General features: G+C 37.5%; 3 long non-coding RNA genes across 3 annotated transcripts; all 3 read right to left on the bottom strand.

Annotated features, from left to right (window-relative positions):
• Positions 1-1,413: 1,413 nt before the first annotated feature.
• On the bottom strand, positions 1,414-3,582 carry LOC148734361 (uncharacterized). The gene is made up of 4 exons (XR_015999290.1): positions 3,407-3,582; positions 2,782-2,853; positions 2,257-2,328; positions 1,414-1,703 (listed from the first exon to the last, which is right to left on the bottom strand). It is a non-coding gene; the product is annotated as an uncharacterized LOC148734361 (long non-coding RNA).
• Positions 3,583-4,286: 704 nt separating this feature from the next.
• LOC148734360 (uncharacterized) lies at positions 4,287-7,344 on the bottom strand. Its single transcript, XR_015999292.1, has 4 exons — positions 7,146-7,344; positions 6,253-7,051; positions 5,864-5,987; positions 4,287-4,366 (listed from the first exon to the last, which is right to left on the bottom strand). It is a non-coding gene; the product is annotated as an uncharacterized LOC148734360 (long non-coding RNA).
• A 4,678-nt stretch (positions 7,345-12,022) lies between these two features.
• On the bottom strand, positions 12,023-13,311 carry LOC148734359 (uncharacterized). Its single transcript, XR_015999291.1, has 3 exons — positions 13,108-13,311; positions 12,653-12,720; positions 12,023-12,094 (listed from the first exon to the last, which is right to left on the bottom strand). It is a non-coding gene; the product is annotated as an uncharacterized LOC148734359 (long non-coding RNA).
• Positions 13,312-13,982: the final 671 nt, after the last annotated feature.

Here is a 13,982-nt window from a genome sequence, read left to right as displayed (position 1 = left end):
ACTATTACACAATAAAGTATGAGCCTTATTGACGTTTTAACTACGGTACTGATGTACCAACGGGTAAAAAAGGGCAGCCAAGTGCCTGAGAGAATGCGACTTTTCATTTTCTACCACCACCTCATGTTAGAACATAGATGGTTTTATATATTAGACTGGAAAGATGCCTTGAAGAAGTTCTATAGGTTTTTCTTTACTATTAATTGATTGATTATATGCTCTAAGCTTGACTTTTCGCTTTTTACCACCACCTTAAGTAAGAATTGTTTCGTTTGTTAGACTGAGAAGATGCCTTAAAGGCGTTCTTTAGTTCCTCCATTATTAATATTAATTGATTGATTAATTACGCGCTCTAATCTTGAAGGCCATCTTGCAAAGTACTTGACGAGATTTAAAAAATTCTGAACACTTTGCACGTTGATATTCACAAGAGAATAGATATTGGTTACTAACAATTCTACCAACTCGGTATTGTTATTAGGGAGACCAATATAATCCGTTTGTAAGGATCAAACAGGAACTTGTAAATTGGTTACTAACAGGTAGGTCAAGTTCGGGTTGTTATTAAAGATTCCAGGTGGTAGGAAGCGTATCTGATTGTCCTCCAAAATCCTGTGGAGAGAATAAACTGTTAATATATTCATTTTGAGGATGAGAAGTAGCTCGAAAAAATTATGCAGGATTTCAGCGGGCGAGTAAACCGCTTAAGAAGAGGGACAATTGCTACATGTGAATATTTGATAACGTACAGCTTAATCTCCAGTTCCTAACATTAAAAAAAAAAAAAATCAAAAGACCCACGAAAAAAAAATTAAAACACAGTAGGGGGTCGTGGATAGACTTGAATTTGTTAAAAAAGTATGCACGGTTACAAAAAGTACATAAGAGTGGGACTTTTTACTTGTACCACCACCTTAAGTAAGAGTAGCTATAGTTTTATTTGTTAGACTGAGAAGATGCCTTTAAGACATTCCTTAGATCATCCATTGTCACTATATAATGAATTGATTGATTACATGCTCTAAGCTCGAAGGCCATCTTGCAAAGTACCCGACGAGAATTAAAAAATTCTGAACAGAATAATTCTGTGAACAATATAATTCATTACGGTAAGGATGAAACATGACCTTATAAATTTGTTACTGGCAGGAAGTTCAAGTTGGGGTTGTTATTAAAGACTCCAGGTGATCGAAAGTCTATGCACTGTTACATAAAGTAAACAAGAGTACGAATTTTCAATTACAGCCATTCCAGCTTGACCAATGGGCTTAATAAATCACCATGCAGTTTGTTGATCTTGTTGTAGTCTAGCAACCTATAGGTGGTAAAATCTCTGTTTAACTATTACACAATAAAGTATGAGCCTTATTGACGTTTCAACTACGGTACTGATGTACCAACGGGTAAAAAAGGGCAGCGATGAGCCTGAGAGAATGCAACTTTTCATATTTTTCTTTATTAGAATAGAAAGATGCCTTAAAGAAGTGCTATAGGTGTTCCTTTACTATTAATTGATTGATTACACGCTCTAAGCTTGAAGGCCATCTTGCACATTATCTGACGAGATTTAAAAGATTCTGAATACATATTGCATGTCGACATTTGCAAGAGAATGTATATTGGGTACTTACAATTCTTTCAACTCGGTATTGTTATTAAGGAACCCAGAGGGTAGATCCTCTATTTCATTGCCACCCAAGTCCCTACAAGAAAATACATCCTGGAATAAGGTCGTAAGTATGATGTCATAACGTGTCGTTGTTGTGTAATCAATTTCTTTCGGCTGTAGATTTTTAATAATTTAATTTCCAAGAAATATTTTGTAATCTCTTTCCATCTTCGATGAAATGTTGTGGACATGTGATATGTTTCGAGACGTTAAGTATGGCACACTCAAAGCCTGGAGGACGTAGGGAGCAGGAAAGTGCTCGTGTATAAGTATTGTAAGCTTGTGTTCAAAGCTGTAACACCCATTGGTTGATGGTGTCCACGAAGTCTTATTGAACAGCTGGAGGACGTCTTATTGAGCACCTGGAGGACGTAGGGAGCAGGAAAGTGCTCGTGTATAAGTATTATAAGCTGGTGTTCAAAGCTGTAACACCCATTCGTTGATGGTGTCCACGAAGTCTTATTGAACAGCTTCAATTGCTCAAATTTTTTGATTTCGGAATTTAAAGCACACATCTGGTAAATATAAAAAAATCGGTTTAATATATGAGGATCAAACATGAACTGACTTATGAATTAGTCACTTACAGGATGGTCAGCTTGATGTTGTCTTCAAAGATTCTTGCTGGCAGCTCCTTAATCATGTTGTCGCTAAGATCCCTACGAGAGGGAATCACCCAGAATTTTGGTTCTTATAAAAATTTGTTTCTAACACAGAACATCAATATTGTCGACGAGTTTGCTTGTCAAGGAAAACGTTGGACCTGTCGTAGTGTTACGTATCTAACTTAAATAGAATTTTTTATTTGCAAAAGCGAGCTGTGCGGGCTATCACCAACTCAGACTATCGAAACCACTCTGCCCCTTTATTTTCCAAACTAGGAATTTTAGATATTTTCCAAGTCAATACCTTTGAAATCGCCAAATTTATGTTTTATTATTACACAATAAAGATGCCTTAAAGAAGTGCTTTAGGTGTTCCTTTACTATTAATTGATTGATTACACGCTCTAAGCTTGAAGGCCATCTTGCACAGTATCTGACGAGATTTAAAAGATTCTGAATACATATTGCATGTCGATATTTGCAAGAGAATGTGTATTGGGTACTTACAATTCTTTCAACTCGGTATTGTTATTAAGGAACCCAGAGGGTAGATCCTCTATTTCATTGCCACCCAAGTCCCTACAAGAAAATACATCCTGGAATTAGGTCGTAAGTCTGATGTCATAACGTGTCGTTGTTGTGTAATCAATTTCTTTCGGCTGTAGATTTTTAATAATTTAATTTCCAAGAAATATTTTGTAATCTCTTTCCATCTTCGATGAAATGTTGTGGACATGTGATATGTTTCGAGACGTTAAGTATGGCACACTCAAAGCCTGGAGGACGTAGGGAGCAGGAAAGTGCTCGTGTATAAGTATTGTAAGCTTGTGTTCAAAGCTGTAACACCCATTGGTTGATGGTGTCCACGAAGTCTTATTGAACAGCTGAAGGACGTCTTATTGAGCACCTGGAGGACGTAGGGAGCAGGAAAGTGCTCGTGTATAAGTATTATAAGCTGGTGTTCAAAGCTGTAACACCCACTCGTTGATGGTGTCCACGAAGTCTTATTGAACAGCTTCAATTGCTCAAATCTTTTGATTTCGGAATTTAAAGCACACATCTGGTAAATATAAAAAAATCGGTTTAATATATGAGGATCAAACATGAACTGACTTATGAATTAGTCACTTACAGGATGGTCAGCTTGATGTTGTCTTCAAAGATTCTTGCTGGCAGCTCCTTAATCATGTTGTCGCTAAGATCCCTACGAGAGGGAATCACCCAGAATTTTGGTTCTTATAAAAATTTGTTTTTAAAACAGAACATCAATATTGTCGACGAGTTTGCTTGTCAAGGAAAACGCTGGGCCTGTCGTAGTGTTACGTATCTAACTTAAATAGAATTTATTATTTGCAAAAGCGAGCTGTGCGGGCTATCACCAACTCAGACTATCGAAACCACTCTGCCCCTTTATTTTCCAAACTAGGAATTTTAGATATTTTCCAAGTCAATACGTTTGAAATCGCCAAATTTATGTTTTATTATTACACAATAAAGATGCCTTAAAGAAGTGCAAGTGTCGTTGTTGTGTAATCAATTTCTTTCGGCTGTAGATTTTTAATAATTTAATTTCCAAGAAATATTTTGTAATCTCTTTCCATCTTCGATGAAATGTTGGGGACATGTGATATGTTTCGAGACGTTAAGTATGGCACACTCAAAGCCTGGAGGACGTAGGGAGCAGGAAAGTGCTCGTGAATAAGTATTGTAAGCTTGTGTTCAAAGCTGTAACACCCATTGGTTGATGGTGTCCACGAAGTCTTATTGAACAGTTGGAGGACGTCTTATTGAGCACCTGGAGGACGTAGGGAGCAGGAAAGTGCTCGTGTATAAGTATTGTAAGCTGGTGTTCAAAGCTGTAACACCCATTCGTTGATGGTGTCCACGAAGTCTTATTGAACAGCTTCAATTGCTCAAACTTTTTGATTTCGGAATTTAAAGCACACATCTGGTAAATATAAAAAAATCGGTTTAATATATGAGGATCAAACATGAACTGACTTATGAATTAGTCACTTACAGGATGGTCAGCTTGATGTTGTCTTCAAAGATTCTTGCTGGCAGCTCCTTAATCATGTTGTCGCTAAGATCCCTACAAGAGGGAATCACCCAGAATTTTGGTTCTTATAAAAATTTGTTTCTAACACAGAACATCAATATTGTCGACGAGTTTGCTTGTCAAGGAAAACGTTGGACCTGTCGTAGTGTTACGTATCTAACTTAAATAGAATTTATTATTTGCAAAAGCGAGCTGTGCGGGCTATCACCAACTCAGACTATCGAAACCACTCTGCCCCTTTATTTTCCAAACTAGGAATTTTAGATATTTTCCAAGTCAATTCGTTTGAAATCGCCAAATTTATGTTTTATTATTACACAATAAAGATGCCTTAAAGAAGTGCTATAGGTGTTCCTTTACTATTAATTGATTGATTACACGCTCTAAGCTTGAAGGCCATCTTGCACAGTATCTGACGAGATTTAAAAGATTCTGAATACATATTGCATGTCGATATTTGCAAGAGAATGTATATTGGGTACTTACAATTCTTTCAACTCGGTATTGTTATTAAGGAACCCAGAGGGTAGATCCTCTATTTCATTGCCACCCAAGTCCCTACAAGAAAACACATCCTGGAATAAGGTCGTAAGTCTGATGTCATAACGTGTCGTTGTTGTGCAATCAATTTCTTTCGGCTGTAGATTTTTAATAATTTAATTTCCAAGAAATATTTTGTAATCTCTTTCCATCTTCGATGAAATGTTGTGGACATGTGATATGTTTCGAGACGTTAAGTATGGCACACTCAAAGCCTGGAGGACGTAGGGAGCAGGAAAGTGCTCGCGTATAAGTATTGTAAGCTTGTGTTCAAAGCTGTAACACCCATTCGTTGATGGTGTCCACGAAGTCTTAATGAACAGCTTCAATTGCTCAAATTTTTTTGATTTCGGAATTTAAAGCACACATCTGGTAAATATAAAAAAATCGGTTTAATATATGAGGATCAAACATGAACTGACTTATGAATTAGTTACTTACAGGATGGTCAGCTTGATGTCCTCTTCAAAGATTCTTGCTGGCAGCTCCTTAATCATGTTGTCGCTAAGATTCCTACGATGGGGAATCACCCAGAATTTTGGTTCTTATAAGAATTTGTTTCTAAAACAGAACATCAATATTGTCGACGAGTTTGCTTGTCAAGGAAAACGCTGGGCCTGTCGTAGTGTTACAGTTACTTCCAGGTTTACCCTGGCAATCAGTTTATTACTGAACCCACCGGCCAGCGGTTACTTGTATCAAACATGTGAGGAACTGAACAACATGGCGAAACATGTTCTTACTTTACGGACAGATTAACTAACCAATTGCAAATAAGTTTTTTCGACGACATGACGCAAAACTGGCGTATCAATTTTGTCGAATTAAAAAAATAAAAGTTCGAATAACGAACTTTCTTTACTTGAAGCTGATGATTAATTCCAGACTAACATCTACTACAGTGTTTTTTGGGATTATCCTCACCCGAACGATAAGACAAGGCGATCAAAGAATACATCCTCCCTTGACGATAGAAAACAAAATGCTTACAATTTTGCAGCGGAAAGTGGCACATTCTCTGGAATGGAGTGGAGTTGTCTTCCTTTGCAGTCAATTTGAGTAACCGTATCCACGACCCTATAGGTACTGGTGCATCGGCAAGGATTTGGACACTCTAGCAAAAGAAACGAAGAAAATTTTGTTCTCGTGTAACGGGAAGTTATTGTGGGTGCTAATCACAGATGAATTTATATAAGATCCCTGGAAAGGAAATGGTCCATCCTCGTAGACGTAGAACTCTCAGACACAGCTAAATTAGGAAAAATTTAAGCTTAGCCTAGATCAAAAGGCTTACGATTTATTGAAACTCATCATAAAAGTGAAATTTCTAATTCGGCCGGTAGGTTTCGTCCTACTCAGACTGAGTCATCCCAACTCACTTTCTATGATAACCTTGATTTCTCTCTTGTCAAATCCATCCTGTCGGTTGACCTCACAGCTATACCTGTCGTTGTTTTCTTCCACGTTGGTCAGCTGATAGGTGACACTCGTACTGTTCTGTACTTCTTCGCCGTTCTTTCTCCAAACAATGACCGGTGCGGGTGCGCCTTGCGCCGGACACCATAGAGACGAGTTTTGGTTGAAAATTACGAACTGCGCATATGGTACTTTATCAAGGTTAGGTTTGACTGCAGAAAAACAAAATACATAAAAATTGGAAAAGAATTTTAAGTGGGTGGATTATTTGCACAGCAACTTCTATTCATCCCCGAGCATCTCTAAAAGAGAGCGATATAAAATTCGTACGATCTTGTTCAATATATTAGAATAAGAAGACTCCTACGAAGATTTAGAATCGATAATCTCTAAAGTTAGTAAATACTCTTGGTAGCTATCACCTTTGTCTCGCCCATCCTACCTTATCCATTTTATCTTATGTATTCACTCACAACATAATGCGCTGTCAACTTGAATTAACCACATAGTTGTTTCCGTAGACTTAATTTGTATTTACCATCTATTTATTCATCTGTAGTTTTAACTGTGTGTATTTTCCTCTTCTTTTACTGATTATCCTGGCCCGCCTCGATTAGCACTGCTATCTGCGGAGCCAGGGGAATAAGGATTTATTGTTGTTGTTATTGTTAAATAAACGTGTTAAACGTATATTTTTAAGGTACAATTTCACCAAGACAACACTCGCCTTTTATATTAGCTGCTTTGCTACTGTATGAACCCCTGAAATGGTACCAAAAATCATCAGATTTTCTCAACCACAAGTTCTGTCCATTGGATCGCACAATACCATTAATTGAAGTTCCACAAAATTTACCAAGAAGATTGGCAGACGCGTTGTATCCATCCCGAATCTCTAGGTATTCATCATAAATACATGGTGCCGGATGCCAAGTTTCCAGGGTAAATTTCAGTTCAACATAATGTCCTTCTGGAGCTTGCAAGAGTTGATTTGAATCAAACTGTGAGACATCCAGTTGAAGGTGTGCTTGGAGTTGAAGGTGTGCTTGGAGTTGAAGGTGTGCTTGGAATACTATAGCCCCTGCATGCAAAAGAATAAAATAAGTGTGGCAAGAGTCACTCTGCTACCTCTCCCATAAGAAAAGAAGATAATGAGTCATTTACATGACTCATTGAAGTATTTTGTTCATACAGATATTTTGATTTGATTTATTCGGATTTATGTACCATACACCACCATACACTCAAATCTAGCCTCGAACCCAGACCTTCCTCGGCCAGGCGGTTGTCTGCGAGATAAAGTCAAACCCAAAGATAAGGAGATTTAACGGAATTAACGATACAGATACAGCGCCAACTATCAGTGAGGTTTACATCACTTCCACGGATACCTGAATAGAAGTCTTGAAATTGATCCCGACGAACTAATAAGGCGAGTTTGGTGGAGCTATGGTTTGCATTTTGGCGGGACTCAGTGGAGACAAAGTACCCAAATACATGTATACTAGCCAGATACAGAAGACTGCTGAATCTACCTTAAGAGCGAATGTTACCAACGGTCAAACATTTGCTGGCAACAGCCAAAAAATCGATTCGGCTCATATTCTCAAGTTAGGAGGCCTTATGGTGAAACAAAGCACTGCATACTTTGTTTAGCTGAATATCGATTTATTTTCGAGAAAATCGATAATAACTGAATTTTGACCAAATGCCGCTTTTGAAGCTCAAAAATTTCAGACAAATCTCGGAGCGTCACGCCAGGAATTGCAAACACTTGAACCGATAAAAACTACCAAATCTTGAAAAACAACATCAATACATATGTTGACAGTAATTTGAGCAATTCTTGATTGTTTATTTACACAATCTAATTGAATTTAACCGACCTTCTTCTAACAAGATTAAAAATAGGTCAAAAGTAACCCGTTATTTAACTATGTGCTATACAAAATAATCCACTGAAAATCTGGCTTTTTGAAGGCGCAGTGTGTTTCTTTTCGTTCTCCAAAGGATTTTTTGGGGAAATGATTCAGTGCGATTTAATCAAATTTTAAAGTTGGATTAAATGAGCTGATTTGACGGTGCCGTCAGTTCGAAATTGTACATTCACAGGCAAACTCAATTGTTTCGCATTTTACATCCAATGTAAAGCTTATTTAACATATCATCTTCTCGTCCATATTGTTGTATCAAAAAAGGGGATTGCAGTCCTAAAGTTGGTACATTACTCCCTCAATAGCAATAGAACTTGGGAGGATAGTCAACACATCCCGATAATGTATGTCTACAAAGCGTATCTCGGGGTTTCTCTTTTCCCATTTCGTTGAAATACTTCACGTAAGAGATCTTTGTTTAATTATAAGTCTACAACCGAACCGTGAACCAAATGTAAGCGGAATGTTGCTAGTTCAGAAACATGTTTCTCGCGTGCAGAATAACGCTAATTAATTCAAAATGAGGTCTACTGAATTAAATCGCAAAAATAAAACATTGGACTATAAAGCACGTGGCTACAGGAACTAAGGTCGTATGTTACATATACGAAACAGGAGCAAACAATTATCTAACTCCGATCATAATTTAATGTATCATAATTGATGTTTCATGGTATTTCGGGGGATAAAGCTCATTTTAGGACAAAAAAGGAGCGAAAGATCTGCAAAGGGCATAGCCCATCATACATCACTGCAGATGAGCGACAAAGAAAAGTGTAGTGTTTGAATATTTGTTTATTTAAAGGAAGTTTTCTAAGGGTCAAACCTGGAAAACCACAACTTTCGCTGAAATGTTTGTAAAAGCCAACGTTCAACAGCTTTATGTTTATATTACTTCTTCTCCAGAGGCTGCTGTGCCTTGTTAAGTTACTCGTGCAGGTAGTAAGACTACGACCCAGGTAGCACGTTCACATTTTTCACACCCACCTTATCCCGGAAGCGGTCCAAAAAATAGCTCACATCTGGAAATAAAACCATTTCTGCGTATCTCGGAACTCAAGAAACGCTTCGAGTAATCATTGCACCAGCTGACACAGCCGAGACTCGAGTGGGGTCGGTATACCTACATGAAATACTTGCATTTTGGAAACAGTATTGGCTTTGAAAAATCAACCCAACTAGTTAGTTATTTAGTATTCTTGGCCAAGAAGGTAGCCAAGTAGTGATCTATCCCCCTCAAATATGGTCGGGTCCAAAGCCATCAATGCTTTATATGGCGAAATATTATAGAGCGTGGCTGATGCGTAAAAATTTAACATAAGCCTGTCGTCTGGTCAGACCAGAATGTTCACTCCCATCGGGGAAAGATTGACATCTAGATTTAACCAGAAAAAAGAAAGTAAACAAACCCATGTTGTACCTGTCTCCTTAAATCTTTCCTTCAAAGATAATAAATTGAAGAAGTGAATGACTACTTCTTATAGAAGCCCAAAGCCAATCAATGCATCATATGGCGATATGTTATTGAGCATGGTTTGATATATCAGAAGGAACTCTACGCCTCGAACTAGAGCCTCTCGTTCACCCCAAACCAAACTTTGCACTAAGCGAGGGACAAATCGTCATGGAATGTATGTCAGCAGGAGGAGAGAATATGGCTGCTCGGCTAAGACCTAGGTCAACTTCGTCTTTTGGCCCGGAAAAACCAAGACTAGCTGAATTGCTCTCAATCCGCCTTGAAGAGGCAGGAAGAGGTATAATTACTGTTTCCCGTTTTCTGGATCGTCTGTCGAAGTCACAGTGTACTGTTACTGTAGTTTTGAACGAGCAGTAGATATCCTTATGAGGAGAACGACACGCAATGCTGTTGCAGAGTTCACATCTTTTAATTTCTCTGCAATTCATTTTATTAGTAACGAAAATGCTTGTTTCAAGGTAATTTCTGTAATTAATCAAACAATCCGATAAAGATTAAAATAGTAAGGAAGAGGAAACAAATACGATTCAATTTTTCCGCGTCTTAAGAAATACTTGTAAATTATTTAGAATCCTTACCTATACTCGAGGCAATCGTCATCTCGACCGGTTCCTTCTTACGCAAAGTAAGCACCAAGTGTTTCTATAGATACTCAGTGTGGTTTCAGCGATTAACGATAAAAACACCTCTCTGAATTTCATTTGGTAGGTTTGACTGTTACTCATTTTGAATATTACTAACGTCAACAGAAAAAAAATTTAGCAAGAGTGCAGGGAAGTTGAAAACTTATCAACAGTAAAATACAGTAGTATTGTAGCAAGCAGAGGTTTTAATCACCGAACTAGGTTTATCTTTCGTTCTTCAAGTTTTTGTCCTAAAATGAGCTTTACCAACCCAAAAAATAATTTATGATATGAACTCAGTAAGGATCGGAGTTAAATAATTGTTTGCTCCTGTTTCCTTTATGTAACACTCGACCTTATTTCCCGTAGCCACGTCTTTCACAGTCCAAAGTTGTATTTTTGCAGAGTTGTCGATTTCTGTGGACCCTAATTTTGAATTAATTAGCGTTATTCCGCACACGGGAAATATGTTTCTGAACTAGCAACACTTCGCCAACATTTGGTTCGCGGTTAGTTAAAGACTTATATTTAAACAAAGATCTCTTACGTGAAGTAATTACAGCCTCCTATTCAACGAAATGGAAAGAGAGAAACCCTGAGATACGCTTTTTAGACAGTCATCATCAGGAGGTGTTGACTATCCTGCCAAGTTATAACGCTACTATGGGAGGAATGCAACAATTTCAGGACTGCAATCCCCTTTTATGGTACAGTAATATGGACGGTACGATGATATTATATTAAATAAGCTGTAGATTGGATGTAAAATGCGGAACAATCGCGTTTGCGTGTGAATGTGTACATTTTCGAATAACTGACGGCATCGTCAAATCAGTTCATTTTATCCAACTTTAAAAATTGATTAAATCGCACTAAATCATTTCCCCAAAAAATCCTTTGCAGATAAAAAAAAAAAAAACCACACTTCACCTTCCAAAAGCCAGATTTTCAGTCGATTATTTTGTATAGCACATAGTTAAATAACAGGTTGCTTTTCACCTATTTTTAATCTTGTAAGAAGGTCGGATAAATTCAATTACGTTGTGTAAATAAATGATCAAGAATTGCTCAAATTGCTGTCAAATTATGTATTGATATTGTTTTTCAAGATTTGGTAGTTTTTATCGGTCCAAGTGTTTTCAATTCGGGGTGCGACGCTCCGAGATTTGTCTGAAATTTTGAGCTTCAAAAGCGGCATTTGGACGAAATTCGGCGTTTGTCAATTTTCTCGAAAATAAATCGATATTCAGCCAAACGAAGTATGCAGTGCTTTGTTTCACCGTAAGGCCTACCTAACTTGAGAATATGAGCCGAATCGATTTTTTGGCTGTTGCCACCATATTTTGAAAATGTTCGATTTTTGGCCACATTTCCTCTTAAAGGCCCGATTTCAAAGTTATTTTACATTACTCCAATTGGCGGAGAGCCCAGTAAGACGCATAAAAAAAGAAAACAACAACAACAAAAAATAATAACCTGACAACTTGCCTACAGAGCTAGATACGCGGCTTGCATTTGACCTCCACAAATACATGTTTATAGTATACTTATACGCGCGTCACATGCAACTTTACTCTCTGAAAACCAGATATCCTGAGTCAAAAATGAACTTTGAGGATGCATATTAGTTGTAAGTTAGATCTCTGACGAATTTAATCATTCTCTTAGGTTAGATTCCGTTTAAAGACAAGATTGCTTACAGATCGTAGTAATGAAACCCCAGATGACCCGTCCGGACGCCATCTTGGTGTTCTCAGTTGTTTTGCTGAGACTGAGGAACGGAAAATTCTTATTTAAATGAAAAAAATATGTCATAGCTCATAAAAGCTGAATTTGATAACTGATTAACACTTCACTGAAAAATGTCGCAGATAAAATATGATGGATAATGGAAAAAAGGATAACTGAATCGGGTTAAAGTGTAATAGGCCGTTAACAGAGACAGCAGACAACGAGAATAAAAGCACGTGTAGTTTAATGGCGAACTAAAAACAGAAGGTCAAAACAAGCCTGCCAAGACTGATGGGTAACATGCGTGACGCGTGACGGGCAACAAAAGTGCCATTAATATTAACGAAAGCTCATGAATAATCTGAGGAGATGAAGCCGCTTACCTTACATGGCAGTTGAAAATAACTACATGAAACAATGCTTACCAGGAAAAGGTTAAGTTTCAAGTCACTGGTAGGCCTGAATCAAGGCTGTTGTGGTAATTATTTCTTTTCGTCATATCTGACCATATTTGATATAGGTAAAAAAATTCGCTGAGCGGCTAAACGAAAGGTATTTTTTACTATCAAAATTAAGATGATTCCTATTTTTCATATACCTTTGAAATTACATTCGGTCTGTTTCTTGTATTTTCGTTTGGCTTGTTCTAGCCGCAGTTGACTAGATCTGAAACAGTGAAAACGTTGTAATTGTTTAAAATCCATGCAGAGAGAGCTCAAATAGACAACATGCAAATGCAACATGGAACGGTACTAGCTAATTATAATACATCAAGTGGTAAAGTTTGTTACTAATATGAATGCTGCGTCTTTTTTCTGTTATTCAGTGTTAAGTGCAGTATTGTCAAACTGGACTAGATAACTGCTTTAGAATCATAGATTTCTTTACTAGCCCTTAAGGAAAAGGATAATCCATAATCACCTGGCTTAAATACTGTGCCTGCGAGAAAAACCGTTCATGGGCCTTTACGGTTTATTTTGTAATGCACGTCATGGAAGTTTGACTTTATCTTTATACTTCATGGACAATTTACTAGATAAAAAAGATGAATACCTGAAATATGAGTTCTACTGCTCCCTCACTTCAGTTCAGAAGATCGACGGCCTTTAAAAAAACAATGAATTCAAAAGCAAAGTGAAAGCCAGTCTGTATACAGCTGTTTCAGATCATTATCTGAAAAAATGATCGATTCATCCATTCATCCCAAATTAAACTGGAGCATATCATTGAAATCTTATTGAACATATGTGCTATAACGTCAGTTATTATGCCTTCAGTCAGTTTTGCATTTGATGAAATATAGCTTACTTGGAAAATATTACGCACATATCGCCCGTCGACTGTGAATGAAACATTCTCAGTTTTAAAAAACGGAAACGACGTTTTATACAAGTTCCCCATGAAATGTGTCGAACTATAAAATACTCAAATAAGTTATTAGGGACTTTAAGCAGTCAGAACGGCAACGCCACGGAAGACGTCGATTAAAAAATGAGTTTCTACTTTTAGTTAGAATTTCAAAAATGGCTGGATGTGTTTACCGTCTCATAGGGCGCCAGACCTCAAACTCAACATAACGCATAAAAGTAGCCTTGAGTTCCAAACGTAAATTAAACTAACTTGCCGCCGCGGTTTAGCTTCACAGACGACGCAAATTTCGGTGATTTCACATTGTTGTTTTGCAAAGGACGGCTAAGAAATATACAAAGTTTGAAAACGCACATGCTGGGCTATCGTTCTGCCAATTAGATCTATTGTTTTTCCACGTTCTCGTTGCCGTGGCCGTCGTGGTTTGCTTAAAGTCCCTTTTGGGCAAAGAACGCGGCGGGGAGAGGGTTGGCCTATCAATTTCAATTGCTGCTACACAGAGGATTATTGGACTCGGAGACGAATGATAAGTGATATTTTTAATTAAAGGATTCGTAATG

This window comes from Stylophora pistillata, chromosome 3 (genome assembly GCF_964205215.1).
Source record: "Stylophora pistillata chromosome 3, jaStyPist1.2, whole genome shotgun sequence".
NCBI classification, from domain to species: Eukaryota; Metazoa; Cnidaria; class Anthozoa; order Scleractinia; family Pocilloporidae; genus Stylophora; species Stylophora pistillata.
The sequence above is the reverse complement of the archived record's forward strand: the minus strand, read 5'-3'. Positions and strand labels throughout refer to the sequence as shown.